The sequence below is a fragment of the Dermacentor silvarum genome, chromosome 2 (assembly GCF_013339745.2).
Source record: "Dermacentor silvarum isolate Dsil-2018 chromosome 2, BIME_Dsil_1.4, whole genome shotgun sequence".
Taxonomy (NCBI): domain Eukaryota; kingdom Metazoa; phylum Arthropoda; class Arachnida; order Ixodida; family Ixodidae; genus Dermacentor; species Dermacentor silvarum.
In genome coordinates this window covers 208471875-208484832 of record NC_051155.1, presented here as the reverse complement: position 1 = coordinate 208484832, position 12958 = coordinate 208471875, and the positions used below count along the sequence as shown (strand labels likewise).

The following is a 12958-nucleotide window of genomic DNA, read 5'->3' as shown; positions in this document are numbered from 1 at the left end:
GTTTGGGATGAGGAAAGGCACCCAATCCCGCCAATTTGAGTTTTTACCGTCCGCGTTCCCGAGCCGCACTCGAACAATTCCCGCAGGAACGGGGAATGCGTGGGAGCAGTGGGGGGAAATCCTGATTCGGACAGGGGGCGCTGGCATCGTTCTCCGCGCGACGCTATGCCGGTGCACTACCGCGAGCGGTGCGTCAATTGATGCAAAGGGAAATTGGCGGCATGCGAGACTGTATAGTATATATATAGAGGGGGGGGGGGGAATTCCGGGGCGGCAGCAGCAGTATAGCGTCCTGTCGAAGAGGGACGCTCGGCACGTGACTCAGACACGGGAAAGCGAGGCGCAATGCCCTCGCGGTTCCCGTACTAACGTCAACGCCACGTGTTCCCGCAGGAGAGTGAAAGGAACGGGGAATGACAAAATAAGTATGGGGAAAGGCCGGTCCCCATCCTGCCCGAACCAACCAAGCAGGCTTCGAGCTCTTCTTTTTCCGGTCGCCGCGCCGGATGATGACGGAACGCTGGAGCTTGGCCCCGCGCCATTCGTTCACACGGAGGGGGACGACTGTCTCGCGCTAGAGTCGCTTGTCACCGGCACTGGCTAGTGTTATGATTAGGATCGTTGTCACTGGGCTGGGAATGATGCGAGAGTCGATACCAGTGTCGCGGTGGTGAAACTGCAGATGTATGTTGGACTCAACGTTGATTTGCCCGCGCTTGTAGCTGTTATATGTCAGTGACGCGTATAGCTCACCATCTAACATAAGCAAAGCGAATCCAGAAACTGTTTATTTAGGTCCATAAACCTGGGTAACCCTGTAGGCTGCAATCGAAGAAAGCAAAAAAAGAAAAAGACAAGAAATCGGAGCTTTGGCTTGCATGTCTATGAAGGCCTGAACGCTAAAATTGTGATTGGGACCAACGGGACGAATTCCCTGTTCTGAAAAGGATTAGTGTAAGTTGTAGAATTCAGACATTCAAACATGCATGGCAGACTTGTGCATTATTGCTACGGACTCATTTCTTATGCATATTTTTTCCCTTTTAGTCTTTGCTTTCATGGGTGCTTGGCTAATGGCGCAAGCCGACGTTTACAGAACGTAATTTTGAAAATGAAAACCACGTACAGCATCGGCAGCACGACTAAACAGATTACAGATGCTCTACAGACCACACGCTGTAACGTTTGTGATAACGAGGAAAATTACAGTTAGGGTGAAATAAAGTTGTTAAACATGATATGACCGCATTGTACTGTGGAACTGTCTGTTCTAAATCTGCATGTTCTGTCCAAGCTGTACAGGCGGATGCCCGCATATAGCCCCTTTCTTATTCAATTGTTGTTTTCCGCGGAAAATGAGCTTGTAAACAAAACCTTACGATCTAAACCTTGCCAAGTGCACTGATGGCACATCACAAGTGTTCCATGTACATCTTCTCACTTAGACCATGCCATAATTTAGCGGCATAGCTGAAATTTGTTTCTTATCGCGAAACATTCTCACTGAAGACGGATACTTATACATGCGTGCGGAGTTTGGGTAAATCAAACACCGCATTGCTTTTACCCAAGTAAGCAAGCGTCAGCGAAGTGCGTGTGGGGCTTAAGGGGGAGCCGTAGTGCATTAGAACATCAAATGCGTTAACATATAGTTGTGCTCGGAAAGCCACAACCAAAACATTCGCAGTAATTGGTTCAGCGAGGAAAGACAGAACTCCAACAATAAGCGGACATCACAAATGGTTTTTACTGAACCGACATGAGCTGTGTTAACGCTCGCTTGATATGTGTGATGTAATACGTGACAGCTGTTATTACTTACTTTACTTAGAGTATGCTTCCGTCCATGTATATTTATTGAGCGTTTGCGCAATAAAACTTTGGTTGCGAGCCAGCACTCTGTGGTTGATGTTGATGACCTTAACGTCTTTGGCACATACCCACTCACGGGGATGTGGTGTCCGCTCCTTCTGTCGTCCTTCTCACTCCTTCTGCAACGCTAATACCAATTACCGTGAATACGTACCAACTCGCCTAACTTCCCATCTTGGTACACCGAAAACGTATAAGAATTAAAATGTCTGTTTATATACAGTTATTCTCTCTGCTTGTCTTTCTAAAGCATATACCCGCCTACCCGTATAATTCACAGCCCACATTTCTCGTGTATACGACCTTCCTCGCGAATAGCTGTCGAGGCTGGCTTCACTAACAGAACATCTCGATTCTAGTTATATCCCGCATAATCTTCAAATATCGCCTCTCGCCGTCTCCTCATTATTCGTGCCACGTCGTGTTTTGTAAATGTTTGCCCTGCTGCAGGGGGCCCCCCGGAGTCCAGTGGCGTTGAAAATGAGCGCCTGATCCCCGAATCTAGCACAGGCATCGGAAAACGAGGAGCAATGCACGAGAAACGAAACGACACAAAGAGAGATGATAGACGCGACGACCCTGTAGTGTGCTTGGTGTGTGTCCTAGCTGATAACGTGTTCAGTGGAAGGTGGGGAAGAGGGGGTGGAGGGGGGGGGGGGGGGGGGACTGGGAGATGGGTAGACGGACGCAGGGGCGCGCCGGGACACTGTGCATGGGCACGAAAATCTGCGGCATTTCATGCTCCCGAGCCTCTCTCCCTCTCGCGTGAGTCACGGCAATGCCCGCAGCACCGCCTCAATGCAGTCATCCCGCTGATCCAGACTGATTGCCCCAGGGAAATATGGCGCGCGGAGGCGGATGCTAGAAGGGAAGAGGCGAGGGAGATTAACGCGGGAGAGGCCCCCGTGCAGAGCTGCACGCCATCAGGCTTCCGTTGGATTTAAATTGGCCTAAGGGCGGGGGTGGTGGGAGTTGGTGCGAAAATTTGCTAAACGCCGGTGCAAACCGCTCGTGCCGCTTTCGCCATCGGTGACCGAAAATTCGCAGTAGATCGCCCGAAGTGTGAAGTAGTGGCAGGGATAGCTCGTGCAGTTGATGCTAGTCGACTTTTCCAAAGCTTTTGATTCTGTGATTCATTCTAATGTACTTGTCAAATTGAACGCCATACTAAATAACCCCCGTTTTGTTTCTTGAATAGCCAGTTTTTGTTGTTGCTGTTGTTGCCGCTCAGGATTTGTTTTCTTCAATTCTGTTGATTCATCTCGTGTTAAGGTCCTGTCCGGCTTCCCACAGGGCTCCGCATTAGATCGCTTACTATTTTCCACATGTATAAATGATCTGCTTCGTGACACCTCACCTGAAATTCGGCTTTATGCTGATTATTGCGTCCTGTATACGAAATCATTAATTCCATTGATGACCATCGCCTTGATGCTTCCCTTATGTCTATTGGCGCGCGGTGTACGTAAAAAAGGGCAAATGAATACGAATTGTAGTAGAACAATCGCAATATCATTTACTACCAAAGTAACTCCTTCGTTTTTTATTATTATTTGACTGGCGTGAATCTAAGACGAGTGTTCGAATATAAGTACTTAGGTGTTATTTTTACAGACAATATTTCTTGGACTGATCATATTCAACATGTAAACCAGAAAGCACTTAAAAATTAAGTTTACTTGAATCTGTACAAATAAAATTAATTCGTATTGTCCAGTTTTTCACCGACACAGACACTGCAGCTCCTGAACCTCCAACTCCTCTTGTTGCGTTATCACATTTAATTTTATGCAAGTTTATTTATGTGATTATTAACTCCGTCTTTGGCTTTTGCGACTGTGGTCACATCGCACGTGCTAAAGAAAGTTGTACTCATAGTTCTCAAGGCTTCGAACCTAATGCGCCCCCCCCCCTCCCCCCTTTTTTTTTATTTGCTCGCACTTGACACGCTTCAAGTACATAGTTTTCTTGTTCTAAGTGCAAATTAAACACTAAATTAATTGTCCGGTATTGTTCGTTCCTTGCCATTAAATATGTTTTTACGTCGCCATAGGAGAGTACTTTTCGAATATGTATTATTTAGGGGTATTTGAAGGGCAATATTTTCGAATCGAATACAAATATGCGAGAGAAACGACCTCCGAATAACGAGCATTCCAATTCTCTAAACAAACTAAATTTTGAAGGTTCCGTGAAGTTTTTTGGCAATAAAATGCTTATTTACGGTATCTGATACATATATTGCCGTTATAAACTGGATTTCAGCTCCACTGAGAGACTTGCAAATGTGAAATAAATGAAAGATGATCGTATCGGGTGCACAGTGACAATGACTGTAATGAAACAAACCAACAACACATCATCACCAATTGCATGCAGTAGATAGAGTATGCGCAGTGCTCGTTGAAGGAGCTGAAGGCAATGCTGCCAGCACCACCAATCGCTTTAATTGAATCCAGTAACATTGACATTGGTCAAAAAATTTATTCTTACGCATCCTAAGCCGAGATATGCTAATTGAACAACTGTAAACTATTGGGCATAAGATATTTCCTCCATGCACTCGCTCAAGAAGTGGTTCGTCTGCGCAACAACTCCAGCTCTCCTGAAGCACAGTTGTTCAAGAGCCTCGACTTACATCGTCTTCCTCCCTGCAAACTGAGAATACTGTTGTCGCTTAGTATTCGCACGAAACAAATATTAGACAATTTCGAATAGCGAATGCTCGTATCGAATACGAGACTTAAAGCGAGGGCTGACTTAGTCAATTCATGTTAGAAATTCACGCACTATGAAGAGTTTGCGTAAACGATGAGGTCAGGATGCGTGTCTGTGCCGAATCAGGCTCTACCGAAGCCCCCACCACCTGCTCACTCTATCCAGCGCCAGCAATGAAGGAATATTTGTATCATGCCTTTTGGATTCGTTCTGGATTGCAAACGGCCTGTCGACATGTTTTATGTCTTTTCAGCGGACCCAGTCATCTGGCTATAAAGCCAGTACACACGGATAACGTTATCGCTCGATCCGAGCGATTCGTCGTTTGCTTTGGCTTTGGCTTCCATTTAATGCAACACGGTAAACTATCGCGCGTAAAGAAATTACACCATGGTCTTTAGTTAATGTTGCTACACAGGCGCATTATTGCGAATGCTAGAGGGTCGACACGTAATGTAGGTTTGATATAACAAGAATAATAATTGCGATTAGAAGCAGGACAGTAGTTGAGCACTGATATGTTATCCGTGTACGCCGAGAACGGAATCCTAATTGTCGAACAACCCGGCGGCTATGCAAGGGCAGTGAGATATCTGTACGAGAAAATTCAATACCAACACGTGGAACCGCTCGTGTTCTTCGTTGATTTGCTAGGAAACAAAACAGCGACTACTCAACATCACGCTCGAGACTTTGATACCAGAACTTCGGCTCACAAAGCGCATCGTAGGAAACGACGGTTCGTATGGACGGGTGGCAGCCAGTCGGGAGAATCAGCAAGACGACAGCCAGGCACCGGCCATTTTAGGAACAGTTCCTGAGAATGTATATCTGAGAATGAAGTAGAGAGCATGTCTCCACAATGTTGTTCGAGCACCAGAACAGCCCTGAACAGAGGTTGTTGTGATAGCATATAATGTTTTGCGAAAAGCCACCGGCCATTGACGGATAGTTCTTACGGAGAAAAGTACTTGGTATATCGGCTCCAGTATTTCAGATCTTAAAGCGCGACCTGTACTTGAACGGAGCTTCACGGTGCAAAAAAAAAAAAAAAAAATCCTAGCTATGTCTTGCCGAAATGATACATTCGTGGGTATCAGGAGTCGGCTGAAGGGCCATCGTCTCAGGGATTCTCCGCGGAATTGCCGTCCGCACCGCCAAGCAGTGCAGCATCAAGACGAGACAAATTACTCCCAGCAGCAGCCCCACCGGGTCGCTGCAATCTCTCCCGCGCCTTTCGCCCCCAACGAAGACACATGGAGGCACACGTTCGCCGCTCGAAAGACCAGCTCTGAGAAGGCACTCAGTGCCCCCAGAGAGGTCATTCTAGCCAAGAACCCTTTTAATTGAACGGCCTCCTGAGATGAGAAGCCCAGAGGAGCGCGCAGACCCCGTCGTAGCCATCTGGGCACGTTTTAATTTCGAGAAGCACTACTGCGACCTGATTCACCGACTTCACACGAGGGGCTTCTCCTGCTTTAAGTGACGAAGCTGCAGTGCAGCGCGCTTAGGAGACGGTGTATATGTATATACGGGCGCTGCAACTCGTCGCCTATCAACCTGGCGCCCTCGGCGGCGTCGTTGCTTTCCACGCGAGTCTGCATCAGTCGTGTTCGCGCGGCGCGGTTGCCCCGGTAACGCATGCTCCATCCGGATGGAGGGATTCACTTGCTACTGCCCTCTATACCTCCGCTTTCGGCGCCTTTATTCCCGAATCCCTTAGTCGCTTGTCTAGCCTTTGTGTTTGCTTTATGCTGCTGCTATACCTCTCCGGCTACAGCGCTCCTGGGACGAAGCAAATCAAATAGCTTACCGAGCCGCATCTGCTTTCTCACGTCGCTTTTTTTTTTTCTTTCCTTCTGGCTAGAAGATTCAATTTTGCACGCCGGTCTTCTTTCGCGCCCTCAGTGCATCGTTCGCGTTGTGTCCGGATCAACACGGGTCAGAGGTCACGAATGCGTTGTGCAAAATGTGCCGCCTCGGGCCCTTTTCGCAAGCGCTGACTGTACCCGCTTTCCCTTTTACAGATTAACCGGGCGGAATCTTTGGAGCTGGCTGTGACCTAAGATAGCGCTTTTATATCAATAGAAGCAGCGAAACGAGCGACGTTTGCCCGTTGCGCGTCGTTTGATATTTACCTTCATGTCTTGTTACCGTTAGTTATACGTTTTCTGAACTAAACAGTTTTCTTCAGAGTAGCCAGCCGGTACTTAAACTGGCTAACCTCACTGTGCTTCCCTCTCTCTTTTCTCTTTCTCTCTCTCTCTCTCTCTATGCGTTTTCTTCCAAAATATTGCTATGCTCGCAAAGTGGACTAGCCTCAATTATTGTCTCCCAACATGATGTTTACGCAACATTCCTCAATATGCAGTAGACAGACCATTGTGTCAGCTACTTCCTCCTTCTTACGCGGCAAGTTCGTGAACCCATATGCATAGTATGGGTCACTCTCAAAGGGAACACGCAAATGGTTTAGTAAAGCTGATGACGATCCTTCTTTCTTTATTTGTTCTTTTTTGTATTTTTAATACTACATACATTCGCACGCAAACTTCTTACGCTCAGATTATACACTTCTGTTTACTTATTAGGTTCACTTAGTTAAGCTTAGTAGCAAACGCGTTCAAAGTGACTAAAATAGACACGCATATAAAATATGTAGCAGTATTTTCAAAATAATGTGTAATATAAGACGTAGATAAATGGGCAGCATTACCTTCTGTTTTAGTGATTCGGTTTTTGTCTTGCGTACGCCCACACGAGGTATCATGACAGTCTGACTTGCCTATTCTCTCATAGTTAAAGCTTCTCTCAAATATTGTGGCCTATGCTATTTCCCGCACCCAGTTTTTTCTCACATGCGAATACGCGCTTGTAACAGTAGGTACAGACTTAGTGAAATTAGAGGTTCACTGATCTTTCCAGTCTTAACTCTGTCAATGCTTCGGAGTATTTAAGCAAATCCACGTGTTTTGCAACATCACCTTTGTTCTCCTTACTCTTCATGTTCGTGAAGTTGAACGAGTAGTCCACATTTTTTTTTTCAGTCAAAGATGCTACACTACAAAGTTCGCACGACACAAGCGAAACACAAAAGCCGCATAACGCTACATTTAATCACATTAGTGTTTTGCGCGCGAAGATGCAACTGCTTGCGAACATTTATCTCATGGTTGCGTCAAACATCCATGCGAGTATGCTTACGTAAAAATGGTGACACCTTCCTGAAGAAGCGGCGACGTATTGCCAAAGCACAGTCGGCATTGTCGACGCTCTCACGGCCATATTTCATGTCGACTTCGGAAAGGCAAACAGCAGCTACGCAGCATTAGCCAAACTGCAGCGGTATGCGTGCTTGAGTAATGGGATGTTTCGTAACGAACGACACTGCAACCTCGAAGGCGTCCCAAGACCACGTACATTTCTCCTTACGCGGAAAGCTCTTTTCATTGGGCGAACCACTTTATGAGAAAACTGAGCACAAAAATTTTATTCATTGCGTCTCTCACTGAATTGTCTATTTTTGGGTCAATGTAGAAAAAGCGGGCAATTCAGGAATCTCTGGCCTTTTTGTAATTTTATTTCTGTATTCTGAAGTTTCATACCAGTGTGTCCGCAGAACTCTTGGTCCCACGAAAATATCTTTTGTAATTCCGCGTGAAAGTGGCGCCAATTTTTATTTTAAAAAATATCGTAACACCAGGGAAACCCAAGTTAAAAGTCCACAGTACGTTTTTGGTTTAGGTCGACAAAATTGAAGGTAAGGTCTCGCATTCTAACATAGTTGCTTATCTTTGTACATAGCACTTCGCTAGGTTACCATTGCAAATATAATGTCATTATATTTTATCTCTCCCTACTTCCCCGTAGCAATATTGTTGTTGATATCATTTCTGGAAGTTCTTTCGAGGCCTAAATTCGTAAACATTGCGTCGTTTGGCAGGGCCCTTCCACGTCCTTAAGAGAACTTCATCGTGGCCCAGTCGGTATTCGCTGAAATCCATAGTTGCCTAAAAGAGGACACACAAGAAAGGAGGACACGTTGTCAATGGCGTGTCACCGATGCGTCGTCATTACGTCTTCCTTTTTGTGCGTGTCACCATTGCGGCAAATATGTCTTTCAGACCGCCAACCTACCTACATATACAATATATTAATATTATAATATGGGATAGACCTTGCGTTTCATATCTACAGGGTGTTTCACTTAACTTGGGCCAAACATTAAAAATATGTAAGTGCTACGTAGCTGAACAGAACCAAGGTAATGTTGTTTGCCGTCGCTTGGAGATATTCAGATTATTTTCGGAATTTCGCCTAATTAGATAATTAGTCTTATTAATTATTCAACTTCTCGAATATTATAATTAGATGAAAAGTGGCAATGCGAAAATTGTAGAGCAACATGAAAAACTCCCTATAGAGCTTTCTGTTGCTCAATACGTGCTACATAGAAATGTTTCTCCGAGCGTGAAAGAAGCCCGCGAATACACGCAAAATTGCCGAGCGACTGGCCGCTCGAGGCACTTAGCGTGTATTCGCGGGCATCTTTCACGCTGCGAAAAACACTTTTATGTAGCCGGTATTGAGCAACATAAAGCTGTATCGGGAGTTTCTCATGTTGCTCTACAATTTTCTCATTGACACTTCTCATCTAATTATAATAGGTAAGAAGTTTATTAATTAAGACTAATTAACTAATTAGGCGGATTGCAAGAAATAATCTGAGTATCTCCAAGCGACTGCAAAAAACATTACCTTGGTTCTGTTCAGCTACGTAGCATTTGCATATCTTGAACGTTTGGCCAAAGTTAAGTGAAACACCCTGTTTAATGACTTTCATCATGATGCGCATAGTATGAAATCTACGGCATCAAAGTTAAGACTCGTTGGCAACCCTAAGGAACAGAAAAACTTGTATGGCACACTAAGAGCATGCGTAGTGAATGATAACACACGTGATGTAGAGATCGCAACCGCTTACGAACTCTTTTGTTTGAGTCATATTGCATTTACACGAACATGGGGTGGACACCAAGACGCATCTGCTCCTCATTCATTTGCTTATCTGCCTTCCTCCCAAGAAATCGCTATGTACGTATCTTTCCATCGCTGCCGCAAATGAGAAGCATGCGAACGAACAGAAAACTTACGAAGCCCGAATTATTTCTATGCGCACATCTATATTCATTGTCACTGCTTGGCACTGCTCAATTCTGCGTCTCACCGTTCTTGCAGAAGTGAGAATGACAACATACGAGCACCTCATACTTATATAGCCACAACAACAAATTCCAAGGACGACCAACTAGAGGGGAATAAACCCGAAATGCAAACCGACGAAAGTGAGGAACTTTCCGGAGCGGTCATCGGCATAATTAAGGCCCCCTCTCTCCATCCAAGCTCCCCCTCCCCCCCCACTTTCACACAGGCGCTCACCTGTCTCGGAGGACGTTGATGCGGAGATGCTCAAGAATAGGTGTGTTGCCTCCACCCAAGGTCTATTCGAACTGTTCCGTCGTCTACAGGAGATCACCGTCAAACGAGGAGTCACTCAAGAACACAAGCGGGCTGCTCTGCCGTGAGTCAGCGCCGTTCGACGCAGAAGCCGAAACGAGGCGTGCGTTGGCAGGATGCTCGAGAGCAGTGATGGAGATGGGGATGATGCTGAGCGGCCGGCGGATTCTCAGAAGAGTGGCGGCAGCGAATGGGAAATGGTGCTGGCTCAGCCCCGAACATCCCTGTTCGAAGTTCCAAGTAGCAAGGTACACCCTACGCTAAACGTCCAAAACTGGTGCCAAGACTGGTCGCGCCAGCAGGGTTACACGAACCGAAGCGCCATCGCTAGGTGGAAATAACAACTGAAGCTGGGCTCACGGAGAGTAAAAGAGCGCGCGAAAGCTTCGGGAACCCACCGAGTTTGTCGACGCGGTCATCTAGCGGCGCACTGTGGAGGCTCTGAAAAAAACACTGGGTTTAGGAGCAGAGCTCCCGAACTCTGAGCTGTTGCGGGACTACGCTCCCTCGGCGCGCGTGACGTCACTCGCTTGCGCGGTCACGCGTCACCTTCGCGCATGCGTGGCGGGCTCCGCGTCCCTGCGCAAGCGCGAGCGCCGTCCCACTTTAGGGATGACGAGAGGGGAACGAAGTGGAGAGCGATGGGGGACGGGTGGGAAGGGAAAAACTGGCGGGATACGAAAAACCCGATGGAGCACCGAAACGAAACGGTACGCAACGTTTGCTTAGTAGGTCGACGGAGCTGTTCTTTTCTCTCTCTCTCCTTTTCTTAGCTTATCATTTTTATTATTGCTCCGGAAAGAATGTCCAGCATCTTTCTGGAGTTTCCGGTCTTGCGGCCATTGAAATGCTGGCTTCAATGCCTGACGTTGCGACGACAGAGTAAAAGCCTCCAAAATAATCTGGACATCAGTTACCGGTGAAGTATTGCTTGAAAGCGGAAATTTCAAAGCGTAGCACCGGCGGAATGGAGGCTTTCTTATAATGCATAGTGGACACATGCATTATAATGGCAGAGTAGGCATAATGCACAGTGGACACATTTTCATACCGGGTCCTTTTCATCGTTGTGGGGAGGCGTGAGTTATTACTAGCGAAAACGATTATTTTCCGTACAGCACCCATGTTGAGTAATTTCCTGGAATATTTATAGCCACTTAAAGTATGCTGACATGTGTACGACTGCGTTAAAGAAATTGTCGCAATCGTTCGCATTGCAGCACCATTTATTAGGCAGAGGACAATTGGGACAATTGCGTAAACACAGTCGTACACAAATGCCAGCATACATTAAGTGGCATTAAATATTCTAGGAAATTACTCCCATGTAAAAGTGACAAAAGTATGGTGTCGGCTGCCAATTGCTCAATACAAGCAATAGTTTAGCATGCTTCAGAGACTAAGATGATGGGGTCGATCTTACCTAACGTAGTAATATAATCCCTTTAGTCACAAATTATAATTCAACATTCTGCGGTCTTTAGATTCATATATTTTTCTGGGAACACAATGCAAGCATCACTGAAAACACTTTGGGCCTGTAGCATCAATATCTATGCTACATCAAGTCAGTTGGCCTAACAATTACAGTTAACTGATTACATGCATAGACCTCCTATATATGATGTCTTATATCATAAAAATAACTTGGATATTTGTTACAAGTAGATGCGCTGGTTAAGTTATTCAGTTTAGGGTCTCATGATGGGGGGCAAGAAAAAAATACTAATTGACAGCAGTGATACATAGAAACACACCGAACTACTCATCAAAACTGGTAGTGCACCTCTTAAAATACAATACAAATACAATAGCCAAGACATCGTGCGTTGTATAGCTTCACTTACAAGACATCGTGAGGCCAGTGCTTGCTTCGAGGCGTAAGTTACAAAAGTATGCCACGTAATGCATTTGTATTTTACGTGGTTTTATCCCGCAGGCTCTCTAAAGCACTGCACTGCGATAGATGTCGTAGATATCATGGATGCTCAACGCGGCTATGACAATCGCTAAGCAAATAACGGAATTTCCTAATCTGCTTCTGAAGGAGCGTTTAAACAGGATTAAAACGGCAAATTAAACTTGTTCGTAATTCACAGCGATTGCGTTAGCAAAACTTACGTAACTGATGCAAATAAAATAAGATGAAGTAACCAATAACAAAATAAATAACATAGAACAATGGTAAATTTATCAACGTTTTTCCCCAAAAATACGCTTTAGATACTCTATCAGGTGCAAGCAGTAGATTGCCAAGCGTTTACTTGTTACGGAGTCACGGTATCTTTAATGTGGCGCCCACTGACTTCGTTTCTTATGTTCGTTATTGAAATTGAGGAAAAATATTTTATGGTTCAAATCGAAATAATGCGACCATTCCTTTCAACAAATACGAATAAAGTAGTTAATTTAATAGCGTAATTAGTCAGCTTATTATTTTCACCCCTAACGCGAAGCATTGACGCGATAGCTGGCGAAACACAATGCGCTGTAATCCTTAGATTGTTCCGTGCGGTCTTCGGTTGAGTGAACATTCACGCGTGACAGCTAGCAATCTTCTTTCGAGAAGTGAAATAAATGTGAGCCACGTTCCCTTTTGGAAGATGACCGAAGACAGAAAAAGCCTCTTACTAGCAAAAGCCCATGGAATTTATGCATTTCAATTATTCTTGGAGCCGGCAGTGGTGTCCTACCCGACGATTCGAAGTTTCATTGACAAAGGAACGTTGCGGTATCACACCACCTAATTTTTACTAGTACAGATCTAGTTTGGCAGTATCCCCTTTATGTTACCTCTGCAATGAACCGGGGTCAACCCGTTAGTTTATTTTCTATCGTTCTTGCGGTTTTC

The 12958-nt window shown here is 45.4% G+C and overlaps 1 protein-coding gene across 2 annotated transcripts in view; it reads right to left on the bottom strand.

Moving 5' to 3' along the window:
- LOC119442500 (uncharacterized) overlaps nt 1-12958 on the bottom strand; it is a 121168-nt gene that overhangs the window by 79981 nt on the left and 28229 nt on the right. The window contains exon 1 of one of the 2 annotated variants that reach the window (XM_037707401.2): nt 10030-10243. The exons of the other annotated variant lie outside the window; for it this stretch is intronic. The gene's annotated coding sequence lies outside the window, so the exon portion shown is untranslated. Of the gene's footprint in view, nt 1-10029; nt 10244-12958 lie in introns of those variants that run through there. 2 annotated transcript variants of the gene reach the window in all.